The sequence below is a fragment of the Taudactylus pleione genome, unplaced genomic scaffold (assembly GCF_031769625.1).
Source record: "Taudactylus pleione unplaced genomic scaffold, aTauple2 ptg000125l, whole genome shotgun sequence".
Taxonomy (NCBI): Eukaryota; Metazoa; Chordata; class Amphibia; order Anura; family Myobatrachidae; genus Taudactylus; species Taudactylus pleione.
Genome location: NW_028284527.1, coordinates 2,536,855 through 2,556,849, shown reverse-complemented (window position 1 = coordinate 2,556,849; position 19,995 = coordinate 2,536,855).

Here is a 19,995-nt window from a genome sequence, read left to right as displayed (position 1 = left end):
ACCGTTAAGGGTGCTGTAACCCCCGAAAGTACACTCCAGTCCAAACCAAAAAAAAAATTATTTTCTGTGTTTGTGAATTGTGTGCGCAGTAGCCGCACGTGCATCAACAAAGTAGTGCCAAGCGTGCGCCTGTGTCATAAGTAAAGGGCCGGCTGGCTTGACCGTTAAGGGTGCTGTAACCCCCGAAAGTACACTCCAGTCCAAACCAAAAAAAAAATAATTTTCTGTGTTTGTGAATTGTGTGCGCAGTAGCCGCACGTGCATCAACAAAGTAGTGCCAAACGTGCGCCTGTGTCATAAGTAAAGGGCCGGCTGGCTTGACCGTTAAAGGGTGCTGTAACCCCCAAAGTACACTCCAGTCCAAACCAAAAAAAAAATTATTTTCTGTGTTTGTGAATTGTGTGCGCAGTAGCCGCATGTGCATCAACAAAGTAGTGCCAAGCGTGCGCCTGTGTCATAAGTAAAGGGCCAGCTGGCTTGACCGTTAAAGGGTGCTGTAACCCCCAAAGTACACTCCAGTCCAAACCAAAAAAAAATTTATTTTCTGTGTTTGTGAATTGTGTGCGCAGTAGCCGCACGTGCATCAACAAAGTAGTGCCAAGCGTGCGCCTGTGTCATAAGTAAAGGGCCGGCTGGCTTGACCGTTAAAGGGTGCTGTAACCCCCGAAAGTACACTCCAGTCCAAACCAAAAAAAAAATTATTTTCTGTGTTTGTGAATTGTGTGCGCAGTAGCCGCACGTGCATCAACAAAGTAGTGCCAAGCGTGCGCCTGTGTCATAAGTAAAGGGCCGGCTGGCTTGACCGTTAAAGGGTGCTGTAACCCCCAAAGTACACTCCAGTCCAAACCGAAAAAAAATTATTTTCTGTGTTTGTGAATTGTGTGCGCAGTAGCCGCACGTGCATCAACAAAGTAGTGCCAAGCGTGCGCCTGTGTCATAAGTAAAGGGCCGGCTGGCTTGACCGTTAAAGGGTTCTGTAATCCCCAAAGTACACTCCAAACCAAAAAAATATATATTTTCTGTGTTTGTGACTTGTGTGCACTGTGGCTGCACGTGCATCAACAAAGGAGCAACGCCAAGCGTGCGCCTGTGTCCCATAAGTAAAGAGCCGGCTGGCTCATTTCTTAAAGGGTGGTGTAACCCACAAAGTGCACTACTCTCCAGCAAAAATAAAAAAATATTTTCTGTGTTTGTGTGCGCTTTAGCCGCACGTATATATATCAATATAACATAAATGGAGGACCAAACTTTCTCTGATAAAAATAAAATAGGGAAAGATCAAGAACCACTTCCTACTAGTGCTGTTGCTGCTGCTGGGAGTTGTTCATCATCCCAGAGAGGAAGTAGGAACATCACTACTTTTACTAAACAATTGACCCTCCAACAGTCCCTAGCGATGAGGATGAAGTACGACAGCAGTCATCCTGAAGCAAAACGTATAACTGAGGCCTTGACTGCTATGTTGGTGTTAGACGTGCGTCCGGTATCCGACATTAGTGCAGTGGGATTTAGACAATTGATGGAGGTAGTGTGTCCTCGGTTCCAAATCCCGTCTAGATTCCACCTGCATCCTCAAAGCAGCAGCGACAAGCGTGCGTCTGTCTGTTAAAGGGTGGTGACACCCTCAAAGTGTGCTACACAAACAATTAAAATATTGTTCTTTTTTTTTCTGTCTTTGTGAAATGTGTGGGCTGTAGCCGCACCTGCATCCTTAAAGCAGCAGCGACAAGCGTGCGTCTGTCTGTTAAAGGGTGGTGACACCCTCAAAGTGTGCTACACAAACAATTAAAATATTGTTCTTTTTTTTTCTGTCTTTGTGAAATGTGTGGGCTGTAGCCGCACCTGCATCCTTAAAGCAGCAGCGACAAGCGTGCGTCTGTCTGTTAAAGGGTGGTGACACCCTCAAAGTGTTCTACACAAACAATTAAAATATTGTTCTTTTTTTTCGGTCTTTGTGAAATGTGTGGGCTGTAGCCGCACCTGCATCCTTAAAGCAGCAGCGACAAGCGTGCGTCTGTCTGTTAAAGGGTGGTGTAACTCTCAAAGTGCTCCAAAAAATAAAAAACTATTTTTTTTATGTGTTTGTGACTTGTGTGCGATGTAGCCGCACTTGCATCCTCAAAGCAGCAGCGACAAGCGTGCGTCTGTCTGTTAAAGGGTGGTGACACCCTCAAAGTGTGCTACACAAACAATAAAAATATTCTTCTTTTTTCTGTCTTTGTGAATTGTGTGGGCTGTAGCCGCACCTGCATCCTTAAAGCAGCAGCGACAAGCGTGCGTCTGTCTGTTAAAGGGTGGTGACACCCTCAAAGTGTGCTACACAAACAATTAAAATATTGTTCTTTTTTTTCGGTCTTTGTGAAATGTGTGGGCTGTAGCCGCACCTGCATCCTTAAAGCAGCAGCGACAAGCGTGCGTCTGTCTGTTAAAGGGTGGTGACACCCTCAAAGTGTGCTACACAAAGAATAAAAATATTCTTCTTCTTTTTTCTGTCTTTGTGAATTGTGTGGGCTGTAGCCGCACTTGCATCCTCAAAGCAGCAGCGACAAGCGTGCGTCTGTCTGTTAGAGGGTGGTGTAACCCTCAAAGTGTGCTCCACAAACAATAAAAATATTCTTTTTTTTTTTCTGTCTTTGTGAATTGTGTGGGCTGTAGCCGCACTTGAATCCTCAAAGCAGCAGCGACAAGCGTGCGTCTGTCTGTTAAAGGATTACATCGGTGACAGCATCCAAGTAGGCATGTCAGACAGTCCGTACCTGTACTGGCAGGAAAAAGAAGCAATTTGGAGGTCCCTGTACAAACTGGCTCTATTTTACCTGAGTTGCCCCCCCTCCAGTGTGTACTCCGAAAGAGTGTTTAGTGCAGCCGGGAACCTTGTTAGCGAAAGGCGTAGGAGGTTGCTTCCACAAAATGTGGAGAAGATGATGTTCATAAAATGAATGATCAACTCTTCCAGGGAGACCAGCCTCCAGAACGTACAGAGGGACCTGTGGTTCCAGCAGGGACGAATTAATACTCTGTGAGGATGAGGATGTACATAACACTGAAGAGGGTGAGGAATCTGTGGATGAGGAGGATGAGGACGACTTCTTGCCTCCGTAGAGCCAGTTTGTGCAGGGACAGATTAATTGCCAGCTTGTTTTGTGGGGGCCCAAACGAACCAATCATTTCAGCCACAGTTGTGTGGCAGACCCTGGCGCTGAAATGATTGGTTTGTTAAAGTGTGCATGTCCTGTTTATACAACATAAGGGTGGGTGGGAGGGCCCAAGGACAATTCCATCTTGCACCTCTTTTTTTTCTTTGCATTATGTACAGTTTGGGGCCTAGTTTTTCAATGCCATCCTGTCTGCCACTGCAGTTTCACGCCTAGATGGGTCACGTGTTTGTGCCGCCCACTCGTGTCGCTTAGCATAGTCATCCAGCTACCTCGGTGCAACCTTTTGGACATAAAAACACTATTGTGAGGTGTGAGGTATTCAGAATAGACTGGAAATGAGTGGAAATTAAGGTTATTGAGGTTAATAATAGCATAGGAGCAGAAAAACCTACAAATTCTGTGATTTTAGCTGTTTTTATGCTTTTTTTCCAAAAAATACAGATCCAAAACACAAAACCCAGAACCCAAAACACGGAAGGGTGGTTTTGGCAAAACCAATCCAGATCCAAAACACGAAGAAAGATCCAGATCCAAAACCAAAACACAAAACACGAAAAGTGGCCGGTGCACACCCCTACTTTATTTATGTATAGCACCTAGGAACTGACTTTTATTTCATTTGAATCATTGTTATTATTATTATATTCTGATCATTTTACTTAAATTGACAGAATACATGTGCTAGAGTGAAATTCCACAGGGTGCACAGCTTATTACTGCAATTACTGCCCCAAGCAGCTATCACTGGAGTATGAACACCTCTGGGAAGCTCCCTTCTCAGCTATACTCCTACTTTGCAAATTTACATTGCACCTACATCACAGGTTCTCAAACTCTGTCCTCAGGACCCCAAACAGTATATGTTAAATCATTAGCTCCACCTGTAGATCTTTTAAAATGTGTCAGTGAGTAATGAATACACCTGTGCACCTGCTGGGTAACCTGGAAAACATGAACTGTGTGGGGTCCTGAGGACCGAGTTTGAGAACCACTGACCTATATTAATGTGAGTAATACTAATCATGTTCTTTCTACTAACATTATTATTATTTATTAATATTTTTTTAAAAAACCTTTCAAATAACACTGTGTGGTCATGCCTGGGAACACCTCATTACGTTAAATAGCAAAGAAGTGACTTTTTTTAAACTCATACCTTATAATTGAAGTTTAGTATTTTACCTCAGATGTATAACTATTAAGTCCATTGAAGCACAATGAATAAATGAATGAATGAGGAGAGATGGAGGGAGGGGATCAAAGAGGAGAGGGGAGGGGAAAGTGCCGATCAGAGAGGGGAGTTGGTAGAGGCCAATATGAAAGGAAATGGGGAGTGGCAATGCCATTCAGAGAGGGCCAGTGACAGAAGTCAATAAAAAAAGGAGAGGAGAGGGGTAGTGGCTGAAGCCAATAAGAAAAGAGTGAACAATGGCAAAGAATCACAGGGCAGAGAGGGGAGGGAATTAAAGAGGTGAGAAGTGAATGTAATCTATCTGACAGGAAAGGGGAGGTGACAGAAGATGATCCCAGAGGAGGGAGGGCTGGAGGGGAGACAATCTGGCCAGCTTGAGGGAGCATGAAATGTAGAAACAGATCTCAGATCCATAACTTATTTAGGATATAGAGCAAACAAACCGAGATAAAAATAACAGGCGACCATCACACTGTGCAGCGCCCCATGAATTCTGGAACCCTGGATGGCACCCTCTGTCCATTTTGGCATCGGAGCTCGTGCTCCACTGGAACCGCACTCGCTACTCCCCTGAGGACACCGCCTGTCCATTCAGTTACCTCAGACCAACTGTCACTTTCCTTTCCTTTGTGCTATGTATAGCTCCTTGGTTTGCCATGAAAACATTCAATCCACCCAACAGTTAACCACCTAATGGACACTCCTACATTAACCCCCATACTGGTGCATGGGGCTACTAGAAAGCTGTAGAAGGCTGACAGCTGCTGTCAGTTGCATGTATAGTGTCCCTCAGGTACTCGGTGCATTGCTTCAGTGTTACATATTAAAATTCAGTCCGCTCTCACCCTACCTAAATAAAAAAGTATTTTATTTATTAATACTGCATTAACACTAAAATACATCTATACGGCTGTGGTTCAAAAGATTGACAATATAAAGACTGACAATCAATAGGTCGACACCAAATGGTTGACATGCAATACGTCGACAGGGACAAAATGTCGACACTACAAAAGCTTGACAGGGTTAAAAGGTGGACAGGTATGATGGTCGACACAAATATGGTTGACTTGTTTTTGTAATTTAAACCTAATCCTCACCCTAAACCTCCCCCTAGTGCCTGAACCTAACCTTAGCCTAACTCTGACCCTCCGCCTAGTGCCTAATCCTAACTGTCCACTCTAGCAGCCTAACTTTAACCCTCCCCCAAGTGCTTAACCCTTACCATCATCCTAACCTTAAAAATGTTGAAAAACCATAAAAAACAAGTGTTGATCATTTGAACCTGTCAGCCTTTTAACCCTGCCGACATTTTGCACTGTCGATCTTTTGTCAGTCAACCTTTTGTTCCTGTCGACCATTTGCCCCTGTTGACCTATTGCATGTCGACCATCTGGTGTTGACCTATTGACTATCAACCTATTCATTGTAAATCTACTATCAGAATACATATTGTATCTATACATATATAATTGTTATTTACAACACTAAAATCCATTCATTTTACATATAACAAAGAACCACCACCAAAAAGGCAGTTACACTTTTGGATTGCTATATATACAGTATATATAAAAATAAACAGGGCTCAAATTCCACAAGCTCTATTTGCTGAAGGGAAGATCATGAGAGAACTTGTAATCATCTGGCTGCAGGCTGTAAGGAAGCTGAGTGGATGGAGTAAACAGCAGCAGTGACCTGTGACTGCTGCCGCTGATAGATTGAGCTGGAGGCTACTGTGCCTGGCAAAAGTGGGCAGTCTGCAGGTTGCCGATGACGCTATTCATGCTGAATCATGTCATCATAGCCCCATCCCCTGCTTTACAATGCTGCTCGCCCATAGACATGCTGCAGGGACTTGACATCTCAGCTGGGTGGGCAAATTCAAATGCACGCCTATTTGTGATATAAACGCTGACATGTCAAGTGGCCGATCGGTAAATGTGTATTGGTGAGTCGGCAGGGAGAACTGCCTGGTGATTACCCACCTTAAGTCCTTCAGGGAGGGAGCTGTCGGGCTTTCAAAGTGGGGGGCGTGATGCTGTAAAAGGAGGCATTGCCTGGCAGATGACGCATCATTGGTGGCATGACAGCGTGATTGTGTCATCGTGACCCCGTCCCCTCTTCACAATGCTGATATTAATGGCATTGCGAAGCAGGGTATGGGGCCACAATGACGTGATTCAGCATCGCTGGGGGCTGGGAGGCTTGCCTGTCTTTCCGGGGGGCCGGGAGCAGCACCCGATTTTCAGGAGGCTCCCAGATGAATTGGGAGGGCAGGCAAGTATGTTATTAGCTGATGATAGTAATCCCTTAATATTTAAGAAAAGAGACTGTAACTGATTAAGGCCCTGATTTAGTTTTGAGGTGAGGCAGATTTAAAATATGCAGAGAAATTTAGATTTGGGAGGGAGCTGTCCAAACTGAGATCTAAATTGCAGTGTAATAATAAAGCTGTGCAGTATTTGTGGGCTACATGCAAAAGCAGCCAGTATTTGCCCCACATACAAAAAAAAGTATGGATTTGCACCCCTTGCATTGCAACATGATTTGTCCAGGTGCATGGTTACTTGCAATATCGTACTCTGGCCCTGATTCAGAGCCGGACGCTCTGACCAGAGCGCTCGCTCTGAATCAGGGCCCACCTCCATAAATATGGAGTGTCCTCCTGGACGCTCGTATAGCTGTGGGTCACCACCCACAGCCTATACGAGCGTGCAGGATGATGGTCGCGATGGTCTTGACCATCGCGACCATCGCCAGTGCGAGCAGAAGCCTGCGGTTGAGTTTCTCAACCGCAAGGCCAGGAGTGATTTTGGCTCTATCAGAGCCAAAATCACTCCCACTGACATCACTAGTGATGTCAGTGGGGCCGGCTTCTGACGGTAGGCGTTCCCTTGGGAACGCCTCCGTCTGGCAGGCACGCCCCCGGCACACCCACCAAAGGGGGCGTGCTGTCAATCAACATCGACAGCACGCCCCCTGTGATCATACACTACGAGCGAAGGAAAGTCCTTAGTTCGTCGAGTCTCGCGCATGCGCACGACGGAGCTCCCTACGTCGTGCGCATGTGCAGTGCACACCATCGACCCACTTGCGAGCGGACAGCCGCTCGCGAGTGGGTCTGAATCAGGCCCTCTATTCCCAAAGCTGAATCAGGCCCTAAAGCCATACAAAATGCTTTTATTCAGATAATATTCCAGATGTAAAGATGAGTGAAGAACAGTCACCCTGCAGCATCAGAGGTTTGGATCTGCAGCTGTTGAAAGCCCAGTCTGCTTTGAAATCTTTGCCTGGGAGAGACCTTGCTGATGCAGTATAACTACCTTGTGTCTTGTTGCGGTGATCAGTCTTGCCATGGTAGATGACCTGTGACATGAAACTGTCTTCCACAACCTCACCCTTGTAGCAGAGTTTGGCTGTTCCACACCCAGTTTTAAGCCTCCTACGCAGCTGTTTCTGTTTCAGTTAATGATTGCGGGCCTGATTCAGAGGCGCTCGCTATTTGCAAGCGTTCGCTCTGAATCAGGGCGGGGTATTTTTTTTTTATTCTGGCCTCCAGCCACAGTTTTAGCGGGTGGCCTGGCGATGGTCGCGATTATCGTGACCATCGGGCTTGCGAGGAGACCCTGTGGTAGGGTCTCAGGTCTCGCAAGCCCGAGTGGACTTCCTGCTCTAATAGATTTAGATTTCTCTTCTGTTCATTCGCTTTGCATTTTGTTAATTGATAAAAATAAACTTTTAACATTTCTATTTTTGAAAACATTCTTACTTTGCAGCATATTTTCCACACCTGCCTAAATCTTTTGCACATTACTGTACTTCTCCACCAGTCAGCATACTGTAAAGGCGCCTACACACTACGCAATATGCTCATGATGCAATATCGTGAGCAATTTAGCTTGAACTCTCCCCGGCAGCTCCCTGACACTCCAGGACACGATGTGCAGCAAAAGCTGCACGATGTGTCACAAGATTTATCGTGCACGATCTAAAGATTTGCCAATCTTTAGATCATGCAGGATAGCAGACAGATGCTTGTATGGATCAGGGATATCCGTGATGCATGCATCTGTCTGTAAAAAATAAACACAGATGCACAGACGAATCAGTGAGATCCGTCTGTGCTGCTGTGTTTAAAAAAAATGAAAGAATGTGTGAAATTCCCCAAAAAAAGCAACCAGTCCCGGGCTTTAGTGGCCCAGTGCTTGTTGTGCAAAATATGGGGGACAAACGATGTAGGGGACCCCCGCATTTAAGCACAACCAGCACCCGGCTAGTCAGAACCAGCCCTGGTTGCCAAAATATGGGAACAAACAGCCCCCCGTATATTGCACAACCAGCACTGGGCTCTGGTCCTGGTTCTGGAAATACAGGGAAAAAATTAGTAGGGTTCCCCTGTATTATCTAGAACCAGCATCTGAGTTCCGAAGCATTAACCCTGACCACTAGTCAACCCAGGCCAGGGGTCCCTGGGGAGCTGGGCACCACCCCAATAAAGAGGTCCCCCTCTCCAGGGCACCCCATACCTAGGCTGATAGCCCTGGCAGGGCCGTAGCTAGGGTAGTGCGGCCGGTGCCATCGCACAGGGCACCACAGGTCAGGGGGCACTGTTTGGACCTGTCAAATTTCTGTTTATTATCATGCTTGCTTGTAGCTTCCTCTTATTTCATCCCCAGCATCTCCTGGCCTCCCCTATCTCTTCCCTGGCCCTTCCCCTTGAAGCCATGGCCCTTTTTTGGGTGCATTATGTCCCTTTGGGGGCGCCAATGCTCTTTCTGGCACAGGGCACCAAAAAGTCTAGTTACGGCTCTGAGCCCGGGTCTATACCCGGCATCCCTGGGGCGGTATGTGTCGGGTTGATAGTGTAGTGCATTTGATATCAGTAAAAATATTGTCTTTTGCTGTGGAACTACAGATCCCAGCAAGCCTCCCCCACATGCTGGTACTTGGAGAACCACAAGTACCAGCATGCAGGGCATTACGGGCCCGCTGGTACCTGTAGTTCCACTGCAATGTAATGCTCAGTCACTGATTTGCAACACCATGCAGGCAGAATGGTCTGCTGACAGATTAGGAACTGCCACTCCATCTTGACATTTGGACTGGGTTAGGCGGTGATAGACTACTTGTTGCATTTTGCCCTTCCATATATAAGTTAAAATTAATGTTTGCACCTGAACTAGTCTGTCCAGTGATATCTATAGTGGGATTTAAGATAAGAAAATGCCTCATCAATGAGGCAATGCTGTAATTATTGCAAGGCTGACAAGAAGGACTCCGGGTTGATCAATAAACAAAAGAACATCATCAGCAAATAAACACAATTTATGAGTAGATGAGGCCACAGTAATACCAGGGGAAGACTCTATGTTTTGTATGGTAGCCGCAAAAGGCTAAATTGACAAAATATACATTAAGGGCGAGAGAGGACACCCCGGCCACTTGCCGTTCGTGATAGGAAAAGGAGAAGATAGGAAATCATTGCTACTTACATTAGCTGTGGGTTTGCTATACAAAGCAGAAATCGATATCAATATCTCCCCCTGCAAATCAAAGATTGTAAGTGTGGCATTAAGAAACTTTCAGTGAAGGACATCACATGCCTTTTTGGCATCCAATGAGAGGAAAATAAACTCTTGGCAACTCCTCAACATCAATTCTGATAGGTCAAGGACCCTGCGGGGGGAATTCAATTGTTTGTGTTTGGGCGTCTTATTTATCCACCTTGTGTTGTTCGCCGTCATCGCAGCTAATCATCCGGCTGGTCAGGTCCAGATTCAATTGTTTTTATTGGCATGTAGAATGAGTGGGCGGCGATGTGCGCTTCCCAACTTGAACCATGTGAGCATCCAGCAGTCCTCCACGCCCACCCACCAGCGGAGCTTCCCCATTGGCCCAGGTGTCAGGATGCAAGCTCCCCGATGACTCACAGCAGCACCAGCCAATTCTCCGGCCGCCCATGACAGCAACGTGTTAGGCCGTCCAGTGAGAGCAGCGAAGCAGGAGGGGCGGGATTGTATGGGGCTGCTGCTGATAGGATCCCGGTGGAGACGAGTTCCAGGCTTCGGCATAGGTAGGAGGGGAGGCAGGCTGTTGTGTGCTAGAGCGGGCCCCCTGAAGACCATACATGGTGCACCAGTGCACTGGGAGGGGGCATCCTGACCCGGCCTACCAGCCTACCAGGGTTAATGCACATAGGCTTATCAGGTGTATATATATATATATATATATATATATATATATATATATATATATGAAAACGTGGTGAGTGTTCTAGATTTACCCATCAAACCTTACTTGTTATAAAAGATAATGAAATAATTCACACAAATACAGATTCTAAAATAAATGACAATGTTTTTTACTTTTAGACAGCAGTCTCATACATGTATTTTGCCAGTACAGAGTTACAACAAAAAAACATAACACTTAGGTTATTTTAGCAGCAGTCTGAATACTTGTAAAATAAATTTGTAACACCTAGTGCCAGTCATACCAGTCAGCCAATTTCATACATACCGCACGGCTACCGCGCCCAGCACCACCCTCTTCAGACCCTCGATGTGCTCCCTCTATCCTCTGTCCTCCGACTGCCCCCCTCCCTCTTTCTCTCATGAGCTTTATACTATACTTCCCATTAACCCAAAGGGGGAATATTAATTTATTTAATATTCGTACGTGCTAGACACTAATTGGTTATATGTCTTGACCAAAATATAATATGTCATCTTCTTGTTCTGTTCCCCTGTAGCTACTGATTCTTGCTCATGTGGGCCAAGGCCATCTTGATTAGCTCTCTTTGTTTATATAATCTGAGACTGACTGTCTGCTCATTTCTGCACATACTAAACTTGATTTTAAGCTTCCAAGTCCTTTCTATCTGAACCATAAAAAAACATGGCTGCCTCATAAGTTCTAACTTATCCATAGCTCCGCAGTTAATCACAGCTACATAGAAATAAACACTAATCTGTATATTCTTTTTAATACATTATATAATATACTTTTAGATCAAACATTAAATAAAATACTAGTGCGACAGGGACTCATTTATTTACTTTGGAGAGGGGAGGGTAGGCCCCAATCCTTCCAGGCCTGAGACCATTCAACAAATGAGACACAGCTGCACCTCACACAACTGTAGTAATACTGAATCTCATCCTCACATTTCTATATATTCTACATTGCAATATAAAGGAAAATAAAGGAACATAAGCATGCATATATTCGTGTTATCAGTCCATCCTCTGAACATTCTGAATACAACTCAGAAGAAAGTTCATATCTCTCATAAATTGCATCGTCTGATTTCTTCTTAATACATTGTAACATCTTCTTGAAGAATTTCACTAATATATATAGAAAATCAACAACATTATCATAACAAAAAAATATTAACCTTCTTAATGTGTACATAACATTGCTTAACCAATTTCCAACCAATGCAAACTAGGTACTCAGGCCTTTGGTAACCAGCGCCATTATTTTAAGCTACAGGAATCCCCTTTGTCTGAATATTATCTTCAAGCCCCCCCCAAAAAAAAATGGTGTCCTCAAGCTGTTGGGGTCTGTCCACAACCCTCCTCAGAGCTGCAGTTTCTTGTAAGAAAACAAACTCAAAAGAAGGGGATAAAAGAGGCAAAAAATCTATTTTATTGAAATATTTGATGAATAATTGATAACAACCCTTAACATTTACATACCAGTAGCCTGTCTTAATCAAGGGATACCACTCCTTATATTCAGTCTAGGGGCAGCTGGGGCTGTTTGCAGCTGGGGTTAAAAACACCAAGTGTTAAATGCACAAAGTGTGATTACATAACAGTTAATCAAACATTTATCCTGCATGAATATGGACTAATCATCTGTTTATTTCATTTCATCCCTCAGGTATGTGACTGTCTCATCCTGCTTATTGCACCGATATTCTGCATAGAACCTCATGTTTGCAATCGTGTGTGGATTGAAATGTATGTGACTGTCTCATCCTGCTTATTGCACCGATATTCTGCATAGAACCTCATGCTTGCAATCGTGTGTGGATTGAAATGTATGTGACTGTCTCATCCTGCTTATTGCACTGATATTCTGCATAGAACCTCATGCTTGCAATCGTGTGTGGATTGAATTGTATGTGACTGTATCTCTTGCATAGATTTTTTTTTTTTCCCCTTCCTGTATAGTCTGTATTGGTCAGTGAAGCATAGTTTATGGTATATATCTGGCCTGGTTTTTGCTCCAACTCAGAGCAAGCTATCTCCTTTGATCAGCAGGCCAATTGAGTCAGTTGTAGCCTGTCTTAATCAAGGGATACCACTCCTTATATTCAGTCTAGGGGCTGTTTGCAGCTGGGGTTAAAAACACCAAGTGTTAAATGCACAAAGTGTGATTACATAACAGTTAATCAAACATTTATCCTGCATGAATATGGACTAATCATCTGTTTATTTCATTTCATCCCTCAGGTATGTGACTGTCTCATCCTGCTTATTGCACCGATATTCTGCATAGATCCTCATGCTTGCAATCGTGTGTGGATTGAAATGTATGTGACTGTCTCATCCTGTTTATTGCACCGATATTCTGCATAGAACCTCATGCTTGCAATCGTGTGTGGATTGAAATGTATGTGACTGTCTCATCCTGCTTATTGCACCGATATTCTGCATAGAACCTCATGCTTGCAATTGTGTGTGGATTGAAATGTATGTGACTGTATCTCTTGCATAGATTTTTTTTTTTTCCCCTTCCTGTATAGTCTGTATTGGTCAGTGAAGCATAGTTTATGGTATATATCTGGCCTGGTTTTTGCTCCAACTCAGAGCAAGTTATCTCCTTTGATCAGCAGGCCAATTGAGTCAGTTGTAGCCTGTCTTAATCAAGGGATACCACTCCTTCTATTCAGTCTAGGGGCAGCTGGGGCTGTTTGCAGCTGGGGTTAAAAACACCAAGTGTTAAATGCACAAAGTGTGATTACATAACAGTTAATCAAACATTTATCCTGCATGAATATGGACTAATCATCTGTTTATTTAATTTCATCCCTCAGGTATGTGACTGTCTCATCCTGCTTATTGCACCGATATTCTGCATAGAACCTCATGCTTGCAATCGTGTGTGGATTGAAATGTATGTGACTGTCTCATCCTGCTTATTGCACCGATATTCTGCATAGAACCACATGCTTGCAATCGTGTGTGGATTGAAATGTATGTGACTGTATCTCTTGCATAGATTTTTTTTTTTCCCCTTCCTGTATAGTCTGTATTGGTCAGTGAAGCATAGTTTATGGTATATATCTGGCCTGGTTTTTGCTCCAACTCAGAGCAAGTTATCTCCTTTGATCAGCAGGCCAATTGAGTCAGTTGTAGCCTGTCTTAATCAAGAGATACCACTCCTTATATTCAGTCTAGGGGCAGCTGGAACTGTTTGCAGCTGGGGTTAAAAACACCAAGTGTTAAATGCACAAAGTGTGATTACATAACAGTTAATCAAACATTTATCCTGCATGAATATGGACTAATCATCTGTTTATTTAATTTCATCCCTCAGGTATGTGACTGTCTCATCCTGCTTATTGCACCGATATTCTGCATAGAACCTCATGCTTGCAATCGTGTGTGGATTGAACTGTATGTGACTGTCTCATCCTGCTTATTGCACCGATATTCTGCATAGAACCTCATGCTTGCAATCATGTGTGGATTGAAATGTATGTGACTGTCTCATCCTGCTTATTGCACCGATATTCTGCATAGAACCTCATGCTTGCAATTGTGTGTGGATTGAAATGTATGTGACTGTGGCCCTGATTCAGAGCCGTTCGTTAGAGGCAGTACGCTCGTTGCGTTCCGATGTTGAGTAACCACGCATGCGTCGGTGTTACACTGCGCATGTTCGTACGGCAGATTGCGATTTTTTTTTTTGTGTCGTTTGTCAAGTAGCGTACAGGAAGTGACATGTCAAATGTGATTGACAGAACAGACCGTTTTTGGGCGTTGACGGGGGTGGAGATGGAAAAACGCAGGCGTGGCGAGGCGTTTTTGGGGCGTACATACTTTAACAAATGCGAACGTCAAATGTGTTCGTACCAACTCATACGTCACTGGATGATCCTCTTTCCCTTCAAAATGTTCGCACAGCTTAGGGGCTGGATAACTCGACCACAGTGGCGATGGCCTTCTCCTCCGTCCCGGCACTCCACGATGTTGCATCGATTAATCACGGCTTGTCAGAAACTCAATTAGTGTTGGATTGAAAACCGGCTTGGTATGTGTTTGGAAAGCAGTTTTTTTGGATAGCACAAAACCGAACGCAGGTGGAAATCATAGCTGCTAATGTCAGGATTACACAATCAAGTAGCGTACATTTGTGGGGGTGTATTTTGGCCGCAATGTGTTCGTTTTTTGACTATTGTAACAATAATGTCATCATGTTTAGGTTTGGTCCATCATTTTGTGTTTGCAAGGTGTTTTTTCCTCCTTAGGTAATGTTTTAAACGTTCCTTAACGAGCACTTTTTTTACAATGTGTAATTTTTTAGTTTGAACGTTGTTGGCTTGTGGGCCCGGATTAAAAGTAACCCATTTTTTCAATAATGTCAGAATACAAAGTCGTACATTTCTGGAAAATTTATTGGTATCCACCCAAAAAAAAAAACACATATTGAACTCCAACATTTTGGGCAGTGTTCCACAATATTTATTAATTGTGCAAACTTTAATTTTTGGGTAAACGTAAAAGCAAAAATTAAAAACAATTCACAAGAAAGGAGAGGGAAGTTTTGGCCAGAAAGGAATATGAGGCAAGCACAGAAGGAGTGTGGGAAAAGTAGCCAATGGTGTCACCGTTTTTTCGCCCGTTTGGCTGGGGGAGGGAGGGCGCCAGACCGGGTCCGGGATGTCATCGGGCTGGCGTGTCCAGAGGCAGATGTTGTGGCCTCTGGACTAGGCACAGGGCTAGGCACATTTGGAGGATTGGCTGATGTTGTGCCAGAGGTGGAGGATCCTGATGTTCCAACAGGAAGGGAGGTCGGCTCCACCATGTGCTGGCGAACGAGCTGCTCCAGGGCAGTGGCGATGCGGATGTTGGCCCTGGTATTTTCCGCCAGGGCCTGACCAATGGTCACGTTGGCCGCAGCATTTTGCTCCAGGGCCTCAGCCACCCGTACCAGACTGGCGTCCATCCTCTGCAGAATCTCCGTATGGAAATCCGATTTTAAATTGAGTTCTGTGAGGAGGGACACTGCCTGCGAGGGGGATTGCCCTGGACTGGCTTCTGCGGGGTCCTCAGCCGAATGTACTGGTTCCTCCCCTGCAGAGCCTGCCGAAATTCTGCGGCCAAGGCTCCCCTCTGGAGCAGACTCATCCGCCTGTGTCTCTGTTGGAAAAATGAGAAAAGACTCACATTAGATTCGACATATTGGCACAATAACAGTTCACAGTTGGTGACATCACAACATTTACCTGGGACAACATGAGGAGCCGCAAAGTCTGGCATGTCCGTATCCATGTTGGACACGCCAAACACCTCCACAGGCTGCACACACCCCTGTGCCAGCTCTTCTAAATCAGTAAACTCCAATGACACAGGGGTGGGACCTCCACCTGTCCCCCTTGCATGCCTAGCCCTGTGTGCCATTTTTTGTTTCAGGCGATATTTGAAGTCTTGCCATCTGTGGGTGAAAAAGGAACCATTATTCTTTTTTTTTTTTTGGTTTTGGTTTTAGGGTGGTCAAGTGTTTACTTACCGCCGTTTGACATCCCGGGCTAGAAGGACATAATCACCCACCCTATTGACATCCACGGCTACCTCTTCCCACATTCTCCACTTCTGCCTTGCACTCATATTCCTGTCTGCCTGTGGCACACTTCTGTATCAAAACCTCCATCTCCTTTCTTGTGAATTGTGGCTGCCTTTTCTTTTTGGCAGCTTTGCCCGGAATACTGGGCCCAGCAGCCTCTTCCATGTCATCCTCCTCACCTATTTGGGTAAATTTGCAGAATTGTCAACTTCACAACTTGCACAATATTATGTTTATAATTAATCATTGAGTCAAAATGCATGAAATACTTACCGCCTGACTGTTGTCCATTGTTTTCCTGGTCTGTATCCATGTGTGATCTTCAAACTCGAAATACACCAGAATTGTGTTTTTGTCTCGTGAAGTATTTATACATGCGTCCTTATTTTGCGGCCGCATCATTGATTGTGCGTTCCTCTGATCCTTCCTTAATTTGTGCGGGAAACGAAACACTATTTATGGCTTGAGCCGTCTCGACTCGAGGTGGCGTTTATTGAATGTTGGAGGTTACGTTGGTTGGAGTTGATTGTTGGCTGGTTTCGGATATTGCGTTTTTTGAGGTTTTTTTATTGTTTCGGATTTTCTTTGTTTTCCTTTCCTTTTTTTACCATTTTGAATTTTTTGTTCGTTTCCAGTTTTGGTAAGTTTGGGGAAGTATAACTTTGGGTCAATTTGTCTCTCATTCTGGTGTCGATTTTTCTAATAAGTTTTTACCGTCATTTCATCTCTCTTAGGTTTTATTTTGGCTCTGCCCCAAAGACATTTTGGTCCGGTTTCTTATATATTAGCTCTTGGTAAGTTCATGTGTTAAACTGTTTAGGAAATGTTCTTGTTTGTCTGTACGCAACTTTGGTTGGCCTTCCCCATGTAACGTTGTTTTGTGCAAAATCGAAATCTGTGTTTTTTGAACATTATTTATGTGGCGTTATTGTGCCATGTATTTGCGAACTAATTAGCGCATTTTTACTACTTCCTATTGTGCCATGTATTTGCGAACTAATTAGCGCATTTTTACTACTTCCTATTGTGCCATGTATTTGAGAACTAATTAGCGCATTTTTACTATTTCCTATTGTGCCATGTATTTGCGAACTAATTAGCGCATTTTTACTACTTCCTATTGTGCCATGTATTTGCGAACTAATTAGCGCATTTTTACTACTTCCTATTGTGCCATGTATTTGCGAACTAATTAGCGCATTTTTACTACTTCCTATTGTGCCATGTATTTGCAAACTAATTAGCGCATTTTTACTACTTCCTATTGTGCCATGCATTTGCGAACTAATTAGCGCATTTTTACTACTTCCTATTGTGCCATGTATTTGCGAACTAATTAGCGCATTTTTACTACTTCCTATTGTGCCTTGTATTTGCGAACTAATTAGCGCATTTTTACTACTTCCTATTGTGCCATGTATTTGCGAACTAATTAGTGCATTGTGAAATGTGTATTCATCCCTTAAAAAGGTTTTTTTTTGCCTGGAGCATTGGTTGCTTACATTTGGCCTCTATTTGACGTAGTGTGCGTAACGTCGTTTTGCTCCTTGCCCAAATGTGTGTGTGTCCTCTTTTATGTTTTGTCTTGCTTAAATTTGTGATAATGACATGGCCAGCATAAAATGATGTATATTTTTGTTGTTATTATTTGCAGTTACAACAAATCATGACAATACCCCGGCATGTAAGCATCAATGGATGGAATTTTCAAGCAAAGTTACATGTATTTTTATTGGGTGGGGTAAAAAGGCTGACATTCCAATGTTGTCTTTTCAGGTTGATATGGGTCGGATTGTTCTGGCCCTGCTCCCGGAAGCCGACCAACCTCAATCTCGTCCCAGGCGTAGGCATCGTAGGCGTGCAAGGCCCCAGATATTTCGAACACGTGTCACCCTTTTTGGAATGCCAGATGATGAGGTTTTAAGATGATACCGTCTTCCTCCAAAAATCATCATAGACACTCTCTCATTAATAGAGAGTGATCTTGAGCGGCAAATTGACAGTCCTACAGCAATTCCACCACTTACGCAATTAATGGCGGTGTTACATTTCTGTGCCTCAGGATCGTTCCAAACAACGGTGGGAATAGTGGCTGGCATCTCACAATCCTCCTTTTCCCGGATCCTGAGGGCAGTGATGGAGGCACGTTTCAAGCACCTCCATCATTTTATTCAAATGCCTTTGGATATGGGTGCCCTTAGTGTGGCCAAGGCCAATTTTTACCAAATAGATGGCTTCCCACACATCATAGGGGTTGTGGATGGTACTCACATACCACTTCAGCCTCCAGCACGGCTGGAGGCAATATTTAGAAACCATAAACACTATCACTCCCACAATGTAATGGTGGTATGTGATGCCTCCCTCCAGATCCTGTCCCTGAATGCAAAATTACCAGGAAGTGCACATGACTCCTTCGTCATCCGGCAATCAGGGATAGGGCACAAATTAACCAACCTACAAGCTGGTGATGCGTGGCTTCTGGGTAAGTGGAGACCTTTAGTACATAACAATGTTAAGCTTCATACAGAGTGAGCCTGATGTTGTCTTTTCGTTTTCACAGGAGACAGTGGCTACCCTTGCACGCCCTGGCTGCTCACTCCTTATTTGGCTCCCACACCAGGGCCACAAAGTGAGTATAATTCCGCACTTACAGCCACCAGGCAAGTGGTGGAGCACTGTATCGGCCTTTTAAAAGGCCGATTCAGATGCCTCCACCGCTCTGGTCGCGAACTCATGTATTTGCCGGATATGGTTTTGAAAATTGTGGTCCTGTGTGGGATATTTCACAACATCACCATAAGGAGTGGTGTCCCAATGCAGCCAGAGGATGCCTTACCTGAGGATGACCCCCCAAGGTTGGTCGGAGGTCAGTATGTGGGGGGGCCATACGCGATGATGTGATGGCCAGATTTTTTAGGTAATTATTTGCCAAAAAACAGTGTTGATACCTAATGTGGTTGGGTTTGTTTGAGAACATCTAATTTTTGATTAATTTTTTTCTCCCTTTTCTGTTTTTTTCCATAATCTTGGGCACTCCAACGATGACTACTTCCTGCTACCCTTACAAAACCTGTATGTGGATATTTTGTGGATATATTCTGGAACACTTATTGCCACGCCATATATGTGGAATCATGTTGGCATGGTCCTTCGTCAACCAGTTCTTGATTTTTTTTTAGTGATGTTGGTTTTTTGTTATGTGTTGTATTTGAGATTATCACTGTGTGTTTTGTTTGTGAGTGACCACTTTGAATTTTCAGTTATGTTGCTAATAAATGTTTTGAGAGTGAAATGTTGTTCCTTTTTTGGAATGTTACCACCAAGTGTAACCAGGTTCACACACGTTACATTTGACTAAGGGGTAATCCAGTACTGACGTCATTTGAGCAAAAATGTTTGCTTTCTTCAGGGTCCAAACCAACACCAAAAGGAAGCCTGTACAATCCTTTTGCTTCATAATATTGCCCTAAGCTGCTTGCACACCAACTAGGAACCTGTAAAATATCAAAATATCTAATTGTGACTACACCAAAAAAGGGAAATCAGATTTGTACTGTTAGGTGTTTGTTGTGGCTGTTTGACCAAAAAATACAACACACACTCTTATTGCCCAAAACTTGAAATCCTTGAAGGAACACTCTACTTATGTCAGGGTAAACAATATGTGGTTTTGACAAAACGAATGAGCCAGAACGTAACTTCAAACAAAACAATTTATTTACAGAATGGTGAAAAAAAAAAAAAACTACTCCCTAAGGAGGACCGACATATGGTCAAGGACCACCAGCACCCCTATGATTTGGCTGTGCATCTGGGCCACACAGCCGGATAAATTGG